This window comes from Elephantulus edwardii, unplaced genomic scaffold (genome assembly GCF_000299155.1).
Source record: "Elephantulus edwardii isolate Elephantulus edwardi_28Jun2011 unplaced genomic scaffold, EleEdw1.0 scaffold00083, whole genome shotgun sequence".
Lineage (NCBI taxonomy): Eukaryota > Metazoa > Chordata > Mammalia > Macroscelidea > Macroscelididae > Elephantulus > Elephantulus edwardii.
Window position 1 is genome coordinate 10,623,983 of NW_006399833.1, and position 14,166 is coordinate 10,638,148.

General features: G+C 38.5%; 1 protein-coding gene across 2 annotated transcripts in view; it reads right to left on the minus strand.

The window, feature by feature from the left end:
• DCX (doublecortin) overlaps window positions 1-14,166 on the minus strand; it is a 184,191-nt gene that overhangs the window by 130,336 nt on the left and 39,689 nt on the right. The gene's annotated exons all lie outside the window — the stretch shown is intronic.

The window sequence follows — 14,166 nt, forward strand, 5'->3', positions numbered from 1 at the left end:
AACAACAACAACAACAACATATCTCTGGAAAGAGACAACGGAGAAGCTCTATATCATCAGTCCAAATAAGGTGAGAGGTTGAACAGAAAACAACATCAATTGCTTTGGGGATTACAGTGGAGTTTCTTACAATTGTGAAACCAGAGCTCCCTCTCATATAGTATTTTTCAAAATTGTTTCTCTAGAGTGCTGCATAGTATTTCATCCTGTGAATGTACTTCACAATCCAGTCATTTGTTGATGGTCATTTGTACTGTTTCCATGCTTTTCCTATTTGTTAGCTTTGTTTTATTGGTTTTCATTCAGTCACTCATAGACAGTTTGTTTTGTAACATTAATTGCATTTGTACAATACTAATATTTAAGTCTTATAAAATCCTCCTTTACCTTCACCCTACCAGTCCATCCACACATTTCTGTTTCTTCTCTTTCCCCTCACATCCCTGCCAATCTTCCATGAGTGTTTCTATCTGTGTGTAAACCCTTCCTTAGCTTCCCCCGCCCCCAGTCAATCAATTATATATTTCCTGTTCTGGAAGCAGTGGAGGTGTTCATCAACAAATGAATAGAAAAACTATAGTATATTAACACAATGGAATATTATACAATGCTGAAAATCAGTAAACCCATGACACACTACACAGCAAGTATGAGTCTAGAGGGCATTATGCCAAGTGATATAACTCAGTCACAAATTACTCCTTTAAAGTGTTAAAAAGCAGAGATACCACATTCAGTCCTAAGTATAGTTTATCTGGGTTATGGTATTTTCAATCCGTTCATATGCATGTGAATGCTGGACTCTGAATAAGGAACATGGATAGAGATTCGATGCCTTTGAATTATGGTATTAGTGAAAAAGGCTGACAATAGCATAGAATATCAAAAGAACAAGCAAATCTATCTTGGAAGAAATGTAACCAGAATGCTTCTTAGAAAGGAAGAGGGTATGATGTAATCTCATGTATTTTGGACATGAGGAGACACTAGTCCCTGGAGAAGGGCATCATGGACTTGTAGAGGATTAGTGAAAAAGAGAAAGACCCTGAAAGTGATGGATTCACATAGTAGCTTCAACAATGGGCTCAAACATAGCAACACTTATAAGGATGGAGCAGACCCAGACAATGTCTCTTGCTGTTGTATACAGGATATTGAACCAGAATGAACCAGTTTGAAAGCCCTATTTTTCAGTCCAACATTTCTTTTTAGTGGAATGTATCATGATTGAAACTATATGAACTAAGAGCAAGTATGAAAGTTATACTAGTGTTCAGGTCTTTCATTCACAGGGTCACTATGAGTCGTCTATGACTCAACGGCACTTAACAACATCATAATTGAAATATCTGCTTAGTGAATTTCTTTTTTTCTATAACAGGAAAGAAAAGGCAATATACAATAAGCATAATATCACAAAGAAATGGAATGACTCAGGAAGGTAAAGAAGGATTAACGTAAATCAGAATTTTAGGAAGGGAATAAGAAATGAGCAATTTGTATTGTGGTTATTGAAAATAATGCCATAAAACAAATATGTATCAATGGCTGAATTAAAAATTATTTTGTTTTACAAACACTTCACTCAAACCACAAGGAAAATGGTTAAAATTTTGGAGACTTCGTCTAGTTCAAATAAATATTTATGTCCTGAGATTTTCAGAACAGTGTTTTCCAGAACTGTGTTGTTTTGTGCTGTTGAGTTGGGACTAATACTGGACCCTCCAGCTGATTTTCATAGGCTGTAAATTACACAGGAAATTACTCCCAAAATAAATGCACTATCTTTTAGAATTTACCAAGCAAGTACTTTGAGAGGAAAAAAAGATAATTTGATAATACAAAATGTATTCTTATATATGTTCTCTTGTAAGTAGGGTCATATTAGTTGGAACCAAGTCAACAACAACTATCAACAACAAAATATATAACAAAATATTGGAAATGATGTATGGTTGAATGAAAATACCCATGAAACACAGTCCATAATACAGGGTACCTCAAATCAATACGTATCTAGTGGGGTAAAATTTAATACAGAACTTTAGGTGATAAAGGGTGATCTGTGTGTGGTCCTATTTGGAGTATGGCTTTTACGGGATGAGGTGGGGAAGCTAGCACGATAAAACACAGAATTGCACTCACAACCCAAGTAGGGAGATATCTGTCTGCCTATTTGCTGTAGACAATCCTGTTATTTACGTGGAGATTCTCTTTAGAAAACAATACTCTTTCCTCTTTTGGTTTTTTCCTGTTCAAGAAGACTGTGATTCTCAAGTATCTTCTTCCAAATTGCAAATGTCTGTGTTAGAACTTAAGGCCCAGTGACTGGTTATCCAAAGTTGAAAAAAACCTTCAAAGTTACTTATTCTGAAAATTGGGTTAGATGTCAGAAGGGGGAAAAGAAAATCTCAATAGGGAGGAGAAGGCCACAAGTCTTAGCCTGTATTAAGAGATAGAGGTTCTTATTTCTAATCCATTCTGAAGGGCTTTTGATGATGTAGGAATATTATTCTGGCTTCCTGATGTAACTTTCTCCTGTAAGCTTTTGATTCTTGAAATGTACATGTAATCCCAATGCCTGCCAGAAGTTGATAAGCCGCCTGATACATAGAAAATCAAAACAGATGAGTTTAGTTAATGCCTTTATGATTGTTTGCAATATGCTTTAACTCAAACGGATGAGTAAGAGCTGGACAGGTTTAAGATTTTCAAATCAGTCTTGAGCTGCTTTCACATCTGTGCCTGAAGTAACCTAATTACTATATAGTTTATATCTGAAATGTCTTTTACTATATCAGTCAGCAAGGTATGACAGAAAGAACGCTGACCTGAGAGTCAAGACATCTGGATTCTTATTGTGGGCGTGCCACTGACCAGCTCTGTAACCTTGGGTGTGTCCTTCACTTAACTGAATACCAGAGTCTACATCTGTCAAATGGGGATTATCATATCCACCCAGGCTTCCTCACAGGGTTGTTGTGACAATCAAAATACATACTAGAAGTGAAAGGACTTCTAAAAGTATAAAGTGGGGAGGGAAAAAGGAAAATATTTTTATTACTACTCAGTTTGCTTCTTTCAAGCTTTCACCAGTGGAATGTCTGTTAAAGCTTAAGGACTACAGTAAACTACTATGAAGACAAAGTGTAGGATTTGATCGTTGTAATCAGAAGCTTAACTTTATAGTCCACATACTACTTTCACATACACTGTGAAATAATTTAAAATCATACCTTGTGAATAATTTAAAATTCACAATGAACTCACTGTGGCAGATGGGGAGTTCTGTAAGGGCAGAGAATAAATCTTACTAATATTAGTATATTCTTATCTTAATATATAGGGAGCACTGGTGGCCTAGTGGCAAGAAGCTGTGCTGCAATCCTGAAGGCATGCGGTTCGAATCCACCTGCTGCTCCATGGGAGAAAGATGGACAACCTCCTCCCAGGTGATTAACTGCCTCTGAAAACCCACTGGAGGGTCAGCTATGGGTTGTTTCCAACTCAATGGTCCACAAACCTCTTAAGATATGTACTGCCAATACAAAGGCAAGTGGTTCAAATCTATGAGCAGCTTTAATAGAGAGAGATGGGCAATCCCTTCCCATGTTGTTTATTGTATCTGAAAATCCACTGGAGGGTCAGCTATGAGTTGGTTCTGTAACCTTGGGTGTGTTCTGGTGTCAATGAATCATGATCTTAAGATAAACTAAAGCTAGTTTGTTTTTGTTTGTTTACCTAGTATTTGAACCTGTGTGATCCTTAACACTGATTCAAATCATGATGTTGGTGAAGAATCTGGGATATACTAGAGAAAGAGCAAATAGTTTAAAAAAATACAGCCAGAACACTCCTTAGGAGTGAGAATGGAGAAACTTCCACTCAATTACTTTGGGCACATTATAGGAAAAACCAGTCTGGGAAGGTAGAAAGGTCAGTGAAAAAGAGGGGATGGAGTCAGTAGCAAACATGGACTAAACAATGCCAATGACCACGAAATGCACTCCACATCAACCCCACTCTCACTCTCCTTGTCAATTCCAATTTATGGCAACATTGCACTGGGTTTTGTGGGAAGAAACTGCCTCATCTTTCTCCCATAGAGTGACTAGTGGATTCCAACCACCCACCTTTTTACTTAGCCAAACATGCTTACGGCTCCTAGGGAATAGGTCATTCTGTTATACACAAGTTTGCCATGAGTTGGAACCAGTTTAAAAGCAACTAATAACCACAACCTTCATCAACAGTAACCCAGAATTTTGGAAGTATCACACACGGCCCATTGTCTTCCTCTGTGGCACCAACTATACTCTCTCTTCCATTAAATTCATTACTGTCAAGCTAGAATTTGATTCTTAGCTGACCCTCTAGATGGTTTTTGGGAGGCTGTGATCACATGGGAGGAACCTGTCCATCTTTCTCCTCACTGATGGATTTAAGCCAACCAGAGAGATGTCACCTTTGAGTCAGCAGCTCAGCTCCCTCTGGAGTAGGCCACCAGAACGCCACCCCTCTTCTATTAGAAGTCTTTTCCAAGTTAACCTACACCTGAACTTAAATTGTGTGCATTCTTTTATCACTTAACTACTCATTAACTCACACTCCACTTCTTCATTCATTCACCATAAATATTGAGCAAATACTATTTACGTTCTGGGAACTACTCTAGATCCTGAGCATAGATCCATTAGCAAGTTTTCAGTAGTTGTTTATGTGTTATCCTAACCCTCAAGAAATAAGGCTTTATAAAGAGAAAAGGCTTTAACCTAGGTCTAGAATATGCTATGCTAATTAGGCTTGTAATCACCTCAAGACTAGATTGTTTCATGTTGTTTCCAAAGTATAGTGTTGTACATCATAGAGCACAAAGCTCTACAAGTAATAGATTCTTCCTCATATTTAATGACTAGTTAAAACTGTCACAGTCCATTATCCTTAATGGAATGTACTATGAAGAAAGCAGCTAATATATTAGAAAGGTTGGGTATTTAAAATTTTGTAGGCAATTAAAATGTTATTTGTGTCTGGGATTCTTGCCAGTGTGGAGTTATCTCTAGACATCAGCAGGAAGCAGCTTAAACTAATCTATATAGGATCTTCCACATTTGAGTTACAGAAGCATAGAATATTAAGAACAGAGAGGACTTAAATGTGCAGAATACACATATTTTAGAAGGAATATACAGGTCAATCTAGCAGGGCTTTGGTGGGGTTGAGTAGTCTGTAGGCAGCAGTGCTGCTAACCCAGAGACAGTTCTCTAACAGTCCAAAACCAGGAGAAAAATGGGACGTCTCCTTCTTTGGGATTTACAGTCTTGGAAACCCAATGGAGGGTTAGCTAGGAGTTGGTTCCAACTCCACAACAATGAGAGTGTTCCTACCTAAGAAGAAATGCAATTCAAAGAGAAGCAATGATGCATTCTAAATTATCCTGATGTTGAAGTGGCACAGTAAAAACATGCAGGCCCCTTTATCCAGGAGTCTTTTCATTACTCCTTTCTTTATTTCAATGTTCTACAAATGGATTGTTTTTGTTAAGGGGCTTATAATAGTCTGTTTTGAAGGAAGTGCAACCAGAGCACTCCTTCGAGTCAAGAATGGTGAAATTTCATCTTACTTGCTTTGGGCTTGTTTTCAGAAGGGGCCAGTCCTTGGAAAAAGATATCATGCTGGGTAAGGTGGAGGGTTAGAGAAAAAGAGGAAGACTCTCAACAAGATGGCTTGACACAGTGACTATAACAATTGGTTCCAGTGTGGCAAACATGATGAGGATGGCACAAAACAGGGTGAGGTTCAACATGTTCACAGCGCTGTTATAAGTCACAGTTGACTCCTAACAAAAAGAACAACAACAAGAAAATGGATCTTTTTGTTAAGGGTCTTATAATAGAAATGTAGGTATGTGAGGCTACTTATAGTCTTTGTTGTTCATATTCTTACTTTCTCCCTCCTTTTTTTCTTTGAACAAATTGTCATTTGCTGGCCCCTGATCTACTGGAATGGAAAATCAGGTCCTCCTTTGTATTCCAAAGGGAGATATTCTAAAGTCTGCAGGCTGCTCATTCTTAATTCCTTCTAATCATATTTCACTCTGATTACATTTGCTTTGTACCCTCTCTGACTCTGCTTTTTCAGCTTTTGTTACATACACAAACCCTGTTACCCCACACCATCCTGTTCTCCTTCAGGCAGGACTTGACAAGGGCAAGGGCAGTATGGAGAATATGCTGTCATCCTTGAAAGGCACATTCAGACGGGAGAAGGGGCACCTATTGATTTAAACAGATTTTTTTTTTTCTTTGCAAGAAGGGAGGGAGGAAAGGATTGCTCAGTCTGACCTCAAGGTCTCTGCAAGTTCCCTGTGGAGTACTCAACCTCCATACTGCTCTGTGAGCTTAACCAGAGCTCAGGCTGTTAAACAGGGAGGTGAGAAGGGTGGGAGGCATGAGAGTGGGTAGAGGGATAGAGAGTAGTGAATTTTTCAGCTTGCTCATTAACAGTTATTCCCTCTGGAATGTGAGTCCTAACCACACTCTGGGCCAAGAGGAAAATCTGGAAACAAGAGTGACTATGAAAACTAAACCTTGATGAGGGTGTTCCCCCAAAATTGCTTACCCTCTACTTCCAGCTCATCCCCAACCCCAGCCACCACCAACTTCCAGCTGTTTTGTTTTGGTTTGTTTTAATTATTTCTTTATAGAAATAGTTTCATTTATGTTAGATTTTGTTCATATATATTATGGGAGTTCCCCCCACCCATCTTTAAATCAACTTACTATTAACTTCCTTTGTGAAAGCATGTGAACCAGTTACTTCATGCCTCAGGCCTTACTAGATAGCCAATTTCTGATTTGCCCACCCTATCAAACCAGTGCTCTGAGGGAACAAGCATGTCCTTTTTGCTGAAGAATCCTCTGTTCAACTCAGAAACGCTGAGCATCTGCATTCATAAGCAAAGTCCAATCCAGAGCAAGCCATCAGGTTGCAGCAAGTGACCCTAGCTCACAGTAGCCATGGATCATCCTCTCTATATCTGGTTGGGTTCTGGTCAAGTCATCTCATCGGAAAATTGTTTTGCCTACAAATTCTAGCAGCCAACACGAGAGCAGTTCCAGGGTGGAGTGGCTGTTACTAAGGAAGATTATGGTTAGGGGTGAGATAGTGTTGTTGTAGTTATATGTGGTCAAGTCAGAATTAAGCCATAGTTGACCTTCTAGCAGGTTTTCAGAAATAGTAAACCATGTGGGAAAGGGGTGATCATCCTTCTTCCACACAGTGGCTTGAGGATTTGAACACCCTTGGGTTTACTGCACAGCTCCTGACCACTAAACAACTAAAAATATGCATAACTGAAATTGACCGCATCCTTTTTCTCCATGCGTGCTGCCGTGTTCCATCTCATTGCTAATCAACTTCAACTCACCTTTTTCTCAACAGCCTTCTTAAAAGGCTGCATGCTGAAAGGACAGAAACAGTTCTGGCCTGGGAATAAATTATGCAATCTACCTTCTCTCAAAGCCTCTCTCAAAATTGCTGAGGAGGCAGACCCCTATTCCCACATCTGAGCCCATCATGCTAAGGAACGTGCTGACTATCAACTTGCATTTTATCACGTTTCATATAGTTGTTGTACGATAACTCTGGAAAGGCCCTATGGAAACACAGAGAAGGCCAGTTCCTTTGGCAAAATATATTCTACCATAGAGCAAGAGACGAGATGTGGCAGGGCAGAGAGGGCTTCCCTCAGTACAAATGGGTAGTATACAAATTTTCTCTTTACTTTCACTTACTCTTATGTTCACCACAGTTTTTGTTGTTGTTGTTAGGTGTTGTTGAGCCAACTATGACTCACAGTGATCAATTATTAACAATAAATCTGAATCCTGTCTTGTGCCACTCTCACAATCTCTGACCTGCTGAGATTCACCCATTGTTACAGGCACTGTGTCAATCCATCTTGTTGAGAATCTTCTTCTCTTATATTAACTTTTTAATTGACTTTTAATTCTTTTTTTATTGACTTTCCTACCATAATATCTTTTTTCAAAGACTAGCCCCTCCTTGATAACATACCTAAAATAAGTGAGATAAAATTTAACCATCTAACCTCTAAAAAGTGCCTGAGTTGTGCTTCCTCCAAAACAGAGTCGTTTGTTATTTTGTCAGTCCATGGGATATTCAATACTCATTTGTCAACACCACTATTCAAAGGCATCAATTCATCTTAGGTTATCTTTAGTCATTGTCCATTTTCAGTTGCACAGAGAGCAATTGAAAATACCTTGGCTTAGATCAGACACACCTTAGTCTTTAAATTGACATCCTTGCTCTTTAGTGCTTTGGAGTTGTTCTGTCTAGCAGATTTCTTGACTACTGCTACCATGGGTTTTGATTACCAAAGCAGGTTGTCCAATTTGGAAGGGTTTAGGATAGACTTTATGAGGTCCAGAGTGGTAATCAAAGACCATCATTGGTGTTGTTAGGTGCCTTCAAGTCAATATTGACTCAAAGTCACCCCCTTGTGACAGAGTAGAACTATTGCATAGCGTTTTCCAAGCTATCCTCTTTATGAGGGCAGAAGGTCAGTCACTTGATAGGGTTGACCCACTATAACTTTTAGTTAGTAGCCCAGCATTTAACCACTATGCTATCAGAGCCTTGTAAATAGAGTTTCTAGTGCTAGGTGTACTGACTGATATACTCCAGTGGATAAAATATGTTGAACCTAAGGGGAAAGGGATGGAGTTGGAGCTACTTCTCAATTCACAACTTGCATATTATACCAGCAGCCAGGATATCAAAAGATGATTGCTTTGGGAAAGTCTGCTGTCAGGGATCTCTCCAGAGTAGTGAAGAGCAACAATGTTAGTCTGGAGACTAAGGTGTACCTGATCCAGGCCATGATCTTTCCAATTACATGATATGCATTGGAGAATTGGATAATGACTAGGGATGAGAGAAGGAGAATTGATGCCTTTGAGCCTTGAGTTGTGGTGCTGGAGAAGAGTACTGAATATACCATGAACCGCCAAGAGAACAAACAGGTTCATCCTAGAGAGGGTGAAGCTAGCCTGTTCCTTGGAGGAAAGGATTTTTTTTCTATAATTATATTTTATTAATTTTCATAAACATTTACAGAGATTTTGAGTTTCCATTCATTCATTGTTGCACTGGGAGGAAAGGATTTTTAAAGCTTTGTCTGACATACTTTGGGCATATTGCAAGAAGACATCAGTCCTTCAAGTGGAACATTATGTTTGGAAGGGTGGAGGGAGAAGAAGACCCTGAATGAGATGGATTGACTCAGTGACTGATGTTCAGAGTTGTTGAACACAGGATCACTATGAGTCACAAGCGACTTGATGGCACATAACAATGACATATGAAACTAGACCTCTTTGGGACTTAAATCTAGGTAATAGCATTATTATTTACTGCTTAACTCACATGAGCTCTTAGTATCCACCCATGGATCTGATGATTCAGTATATGCAAGGCCAATTATTCATTTGGTAGAGTAGGCACAGTGCCTAGGACCCACAAAACTTTCAGTGGCCATTTCTTTGAAAAACTATAAAAATGTATACATTTTAGAACAGGGAAAGTGTTTAAATATATGATATTCCCATATAGACCAACACAATTGAAGACTTTATTTTAATAGAAGAAGGGACCAACAATGGGAAGAGTGTCTAACACAAGAGTCATAATGCATCCCTAAGTCTTATCAGCTCTTTCTGAAGATCTGAAATCTAATGCATAGGATGGCCTGCCAGAGAACTTACATTTATTTTAATGAAAGGAGTCCTGGGAAAGCACAGAGCATTAATTCCCAGCAGGCAACAAGCCAAACACTTGAAACCCCAAGCAAGGCTAGGCTCTCTCCTCTTTGCAAACAGCTAGAGGAAATTCACCTATCAACTGCCACATTAAATAAACCGGGGAGGCAAAGACTGCCAGAGGGAAGCTTTTTATCAAGGCTGTAATGTCTCTGGTGAGTAAGACCAGAAATGTCCTGGCATATAAATATTTATACATGACTTCATCAGATGAGACAACCAACACTTAAAAGAAACAGGGGCACTCATGTGCCTATGCAGACACAAAAAGACTTTAGGAGGCACTAGTCTCTGACCCCAAACCTCTTTTAGAGGAATATTGTCATGCTAGGTGAGCCATTCAGCCTCTTCAGTCATATTGTTGCCAGCTTGAGAAGCCTAGAGTTGATATGATAGAAAGGGTTTAGTCTACTTAAATGGCAATCACTACTTAGGGAGGGAGCACTAGTGGCCTCCTGGTAAGAAGCTGCCCTGCAATCCTGAAGGCAGGCGATTAGAATCTGCCAGCCGCTCTGCGAGAGAAAGATGGGCAATCTTCACACATGCGAGTAAATGAAAATCCTCTGGAAGGTCAGCTATGGTTTGGTACACAACACCAACAACAACAACAACTTAGGACAGTTAAGTCTAATTAAGAAACCTATTTCCAATTCCTTCAAAGAGGCTCTGCAGCACAGAACAGTAGAAGGAGTGCTTGGTTTTATAGGAGTGAATCTATTGTGAAGGCTCTAAACTTGACAATGGAGTTGATGTTGCTACCTTTTTTACACTGGCTTAGAGAATCCAAACTTTCATGTCTGTCACTAAAAGGACTCTCATAATTGTTTACAGCTTTGGGGGACTCTTGAAACATTCTCTAGACAAATTGGCCTTTTTTATTCAGTTCCTCTCTTTTCTTCTAGAGCCTATACCAGAGACAAATCTCTTAGGCCTTACCTTGACTGTGAATATGAACTTTGTGGTGGTTGTTGGTCTTCTATCAACTGAGATCTCTCTTCCTCTGTTTGGTCCTTTGGAGGGTGGGAGCAGAGTAGTGAGGATGGTGGAGGGTGGGGAAAGGGGAAGGAATCATAGTGTCACACAATTTGATGGGAGGAGGGAGGGGTGAGTCTTAAGGAAATGGGAAAGATCTGGTGGGTGTGAAAAACAATGTATATGACCTTTATAAATAAACCAGTACATATATGTAAAAAAAACAAATCCAAAAACCCTATGAGGGGGAAAGTCCCTCATGATATCTGTTTTCTTTCTTTCCATTTATGTGTTTCTTAGAATCTAGCAGGTATTGTTATGTGGGTTTTGAAATATTTTCCCCCCTTCATTTTCCAAAATTCCCCAATTAAAATATAAATAAATACTCAAGGGAAGAGCCAATAAATCTAAAAATTCATTCTACCATATGATATTATTCAAAGAATAGGGCTTGAGTTCAAGGAAGTTTATGGAACATTAGCCTAAACAAAGGAAGCTTTGGTGGCCTAATGAGTAAGGAGCTGTGCTTACCCAAAGATAAGCAGTTCAAATGCAGCAGCTATGCCACAGCAGTAAGATGGACAGTCTCCTGCTTTGTGATTTACAGCTTCTGAAAATCTGCTAGCAATGTAACAGAATAACAACAACAACATAGCACATAACAACAACAGCCTAAACTGAGTAAAATAATTTTCTTTAAGGTCTTCCTGAAGTAATTTTCCAAGAGGTATGGGGAAGTGCTAGTAAGTTACCAAACTTATTTGATCAAATGATACCTGATGATAATATTAGTGTTACATGTAAAACAATCTGGGAAAAGTGCTATAACATAATGAGAGCTAACATTGTTTGGTTTGTCAGAGGCTTACCAACTAAATCTGTGAGCTGAGACCAAGGCTCTGATAAAATGATACCCCACTCTTTTAAGAGATGAGGAAGGACAAGAGTACATTGTATATTAATTAATTAATTAATTAATTAATCTTGTATATGTAACAGTATGTATGATACCAGTATGACCCATAGCTGACCCTCTAGCAGGTTTTCAGAAACAGTTAATCACATGGAAGGAGACTGCCCATCTTTCTCCCATGGAGCAACTGGCAAATTTGAGCTGGTATGCATTTGTGATTGTAGCACAGGTCCTTACCACCAGAGCTCCCTCATGATACATATGAGAAAGGCATATTAATACTCATGTATAACTAGTAACGCACAGGACCATAACACAAGTGGAAAGGAAATTTTCATCGATAAATTTTCACAGTATGGGAGCTGCCAAGAAACATCAAACAATGTAGCCTGACCTGATTCTGGCTCCATCTGCCTAGTTACCTCTGTGAGTCTTTCTGAACTAGTTCTTCCCCTCCAGTTTACTGGAGAATTTTGCTTCTTATTCCCAGAAATAATGACAACTTAGAATTTTTGGACTTGACTGATTTAATAATACCTTAAATCTTTATCTGAAACTGACTCTGTCAGTGACATTTGATAGAGTTGTCCACTCTTGCCTCAAAATAATTTTTTCCGTATTATTTTTTGAATTTTTTTTTATTTTTTACTGGTTTACTTTCAAAGTTCATAAAGCTTGTATACATTGTTTTTCACATCAGATCATTCCTCTTTCCTTTACCCACCCATCCCTCCAACCATCAAATTGTCTGACCCTATGATTAAGCCCTTGGATTCTCATACTCATTCTATAGTAACGGTCTTATATAGTATTTGCCTTTATGAGACTGAGTTCACTTAGTATCATGCTCTCAAGTCCCTCCCATGTTAGGTAGTAATTTACTTCTTAGCCGCTTTAGACGTCATCTAATTCTCCATGGTTCTGTAACATAATTCAGGAGGGGTTTTGACTTTTTTGGATTGGAAGTCCAGTCTATTTAGAAATCTGCTTTAATTTTAGAAGGATAGAAGACTGAAAATGAAACTCTGATGACAAGAAGAAACTTATATTTTGGGATACCTTCTATTCTAAGAAGGACGTTAAGCACACCTTTGTGTTTCCCTATATATTGTTTAGAGGGAAGTACTGGGCTAAATTTCTACCCAGAAGAGAATATGCATTTTATTTTGTTTGGGTTTTGAGCGTATTTTAGCATACATATTTTAGGATCAGAGTTTGGTGAATAGGTGATAGGAGGGTAAGTTAGCTTTAATAACAATTTTGGTTTTATGTATATGCACAGAAGAATTCACACTCAACAAATTGTTATATGCAAATGCTCATGAGAACATTATTCATAAAACTCAAAAGGTGGAAACAACCAAAATTTTTACCAATGGATGAATAGACCAACAAATGTAGTATATACACATAGTAAGCAATAAAATGAAATGAAGTACTGGTATGTACTTCAACTATGAGTGAACACTGAAAACATACTTAATGAAATAAAACAATGAATAAAAAGACTGTATAGTATATGATATACTGATATGAAATGCTGAGCATAGGTTAATATATATAGAGAGAAGGTTTAGAGACTTCCATGGACTGGGAAAAAAATTAAGAAATGATAAATGAAATGGTAAGAAGTGCTCGTGGCATAGTGATAAGAAGTCACACTACAATCCCAAAGTTCAAATCTACCAGCTGCTCCATAGGAGAAAGATAGGCAATCTCTTCCCATATGATTTACTGTCTGAAAACCTGCTGAAGATCAGCTATAAGCTGGTTATGGCTTGAAAGCACACAACAACATAACGAGACAGTATAGTTATTCTTTTTGGTGGGATGAAATGTTGCAAAATTGATAGTGGTAGTATAGTTACACTAAAAACCATTTAATAGTTGTACATTTTAAATGGCTAAATTATATTGTACGTTTTAAATGGCTGTATTGTATAGTATGTGTTACAAATAAATACTTTTCCCTAAACCCTAATCCCAGAACACTTGATCATGCTAATGCAAAACCTATACTTGGGCCAGGAAGCAGTCATCAGAACAGAGCAAGGAAATATTACATAGTTCAAAATTGGGAAAGGTGTACATCAGGGTTGAATCCTATCTCCATACCTTTTCCACCTATATGCAGAGCATATTATCCAGGAGGCTGGGCTCTACGAGGAGAAGTGTGGCATCAGGATTGAAGGATGATTAATCAACAATCTGCATTATGCAGATGACACAACCCTGCTTGCTGAAACTGAGGACGACCTGAAGCGCTTGCTGCAGAAGGTCGAGGACCTTCAATATCAAGAAGACAGATTCTCATCAATTGGCAGCATCAGGATGGATGGTGAAGAGATTGAGATTGTTCACAGCTTTAGTTTGCTTGACTCCACAGTCAACACTCTTGGCACCAGCAGCCAGGAAATTAAAAGTCATATTGCAATG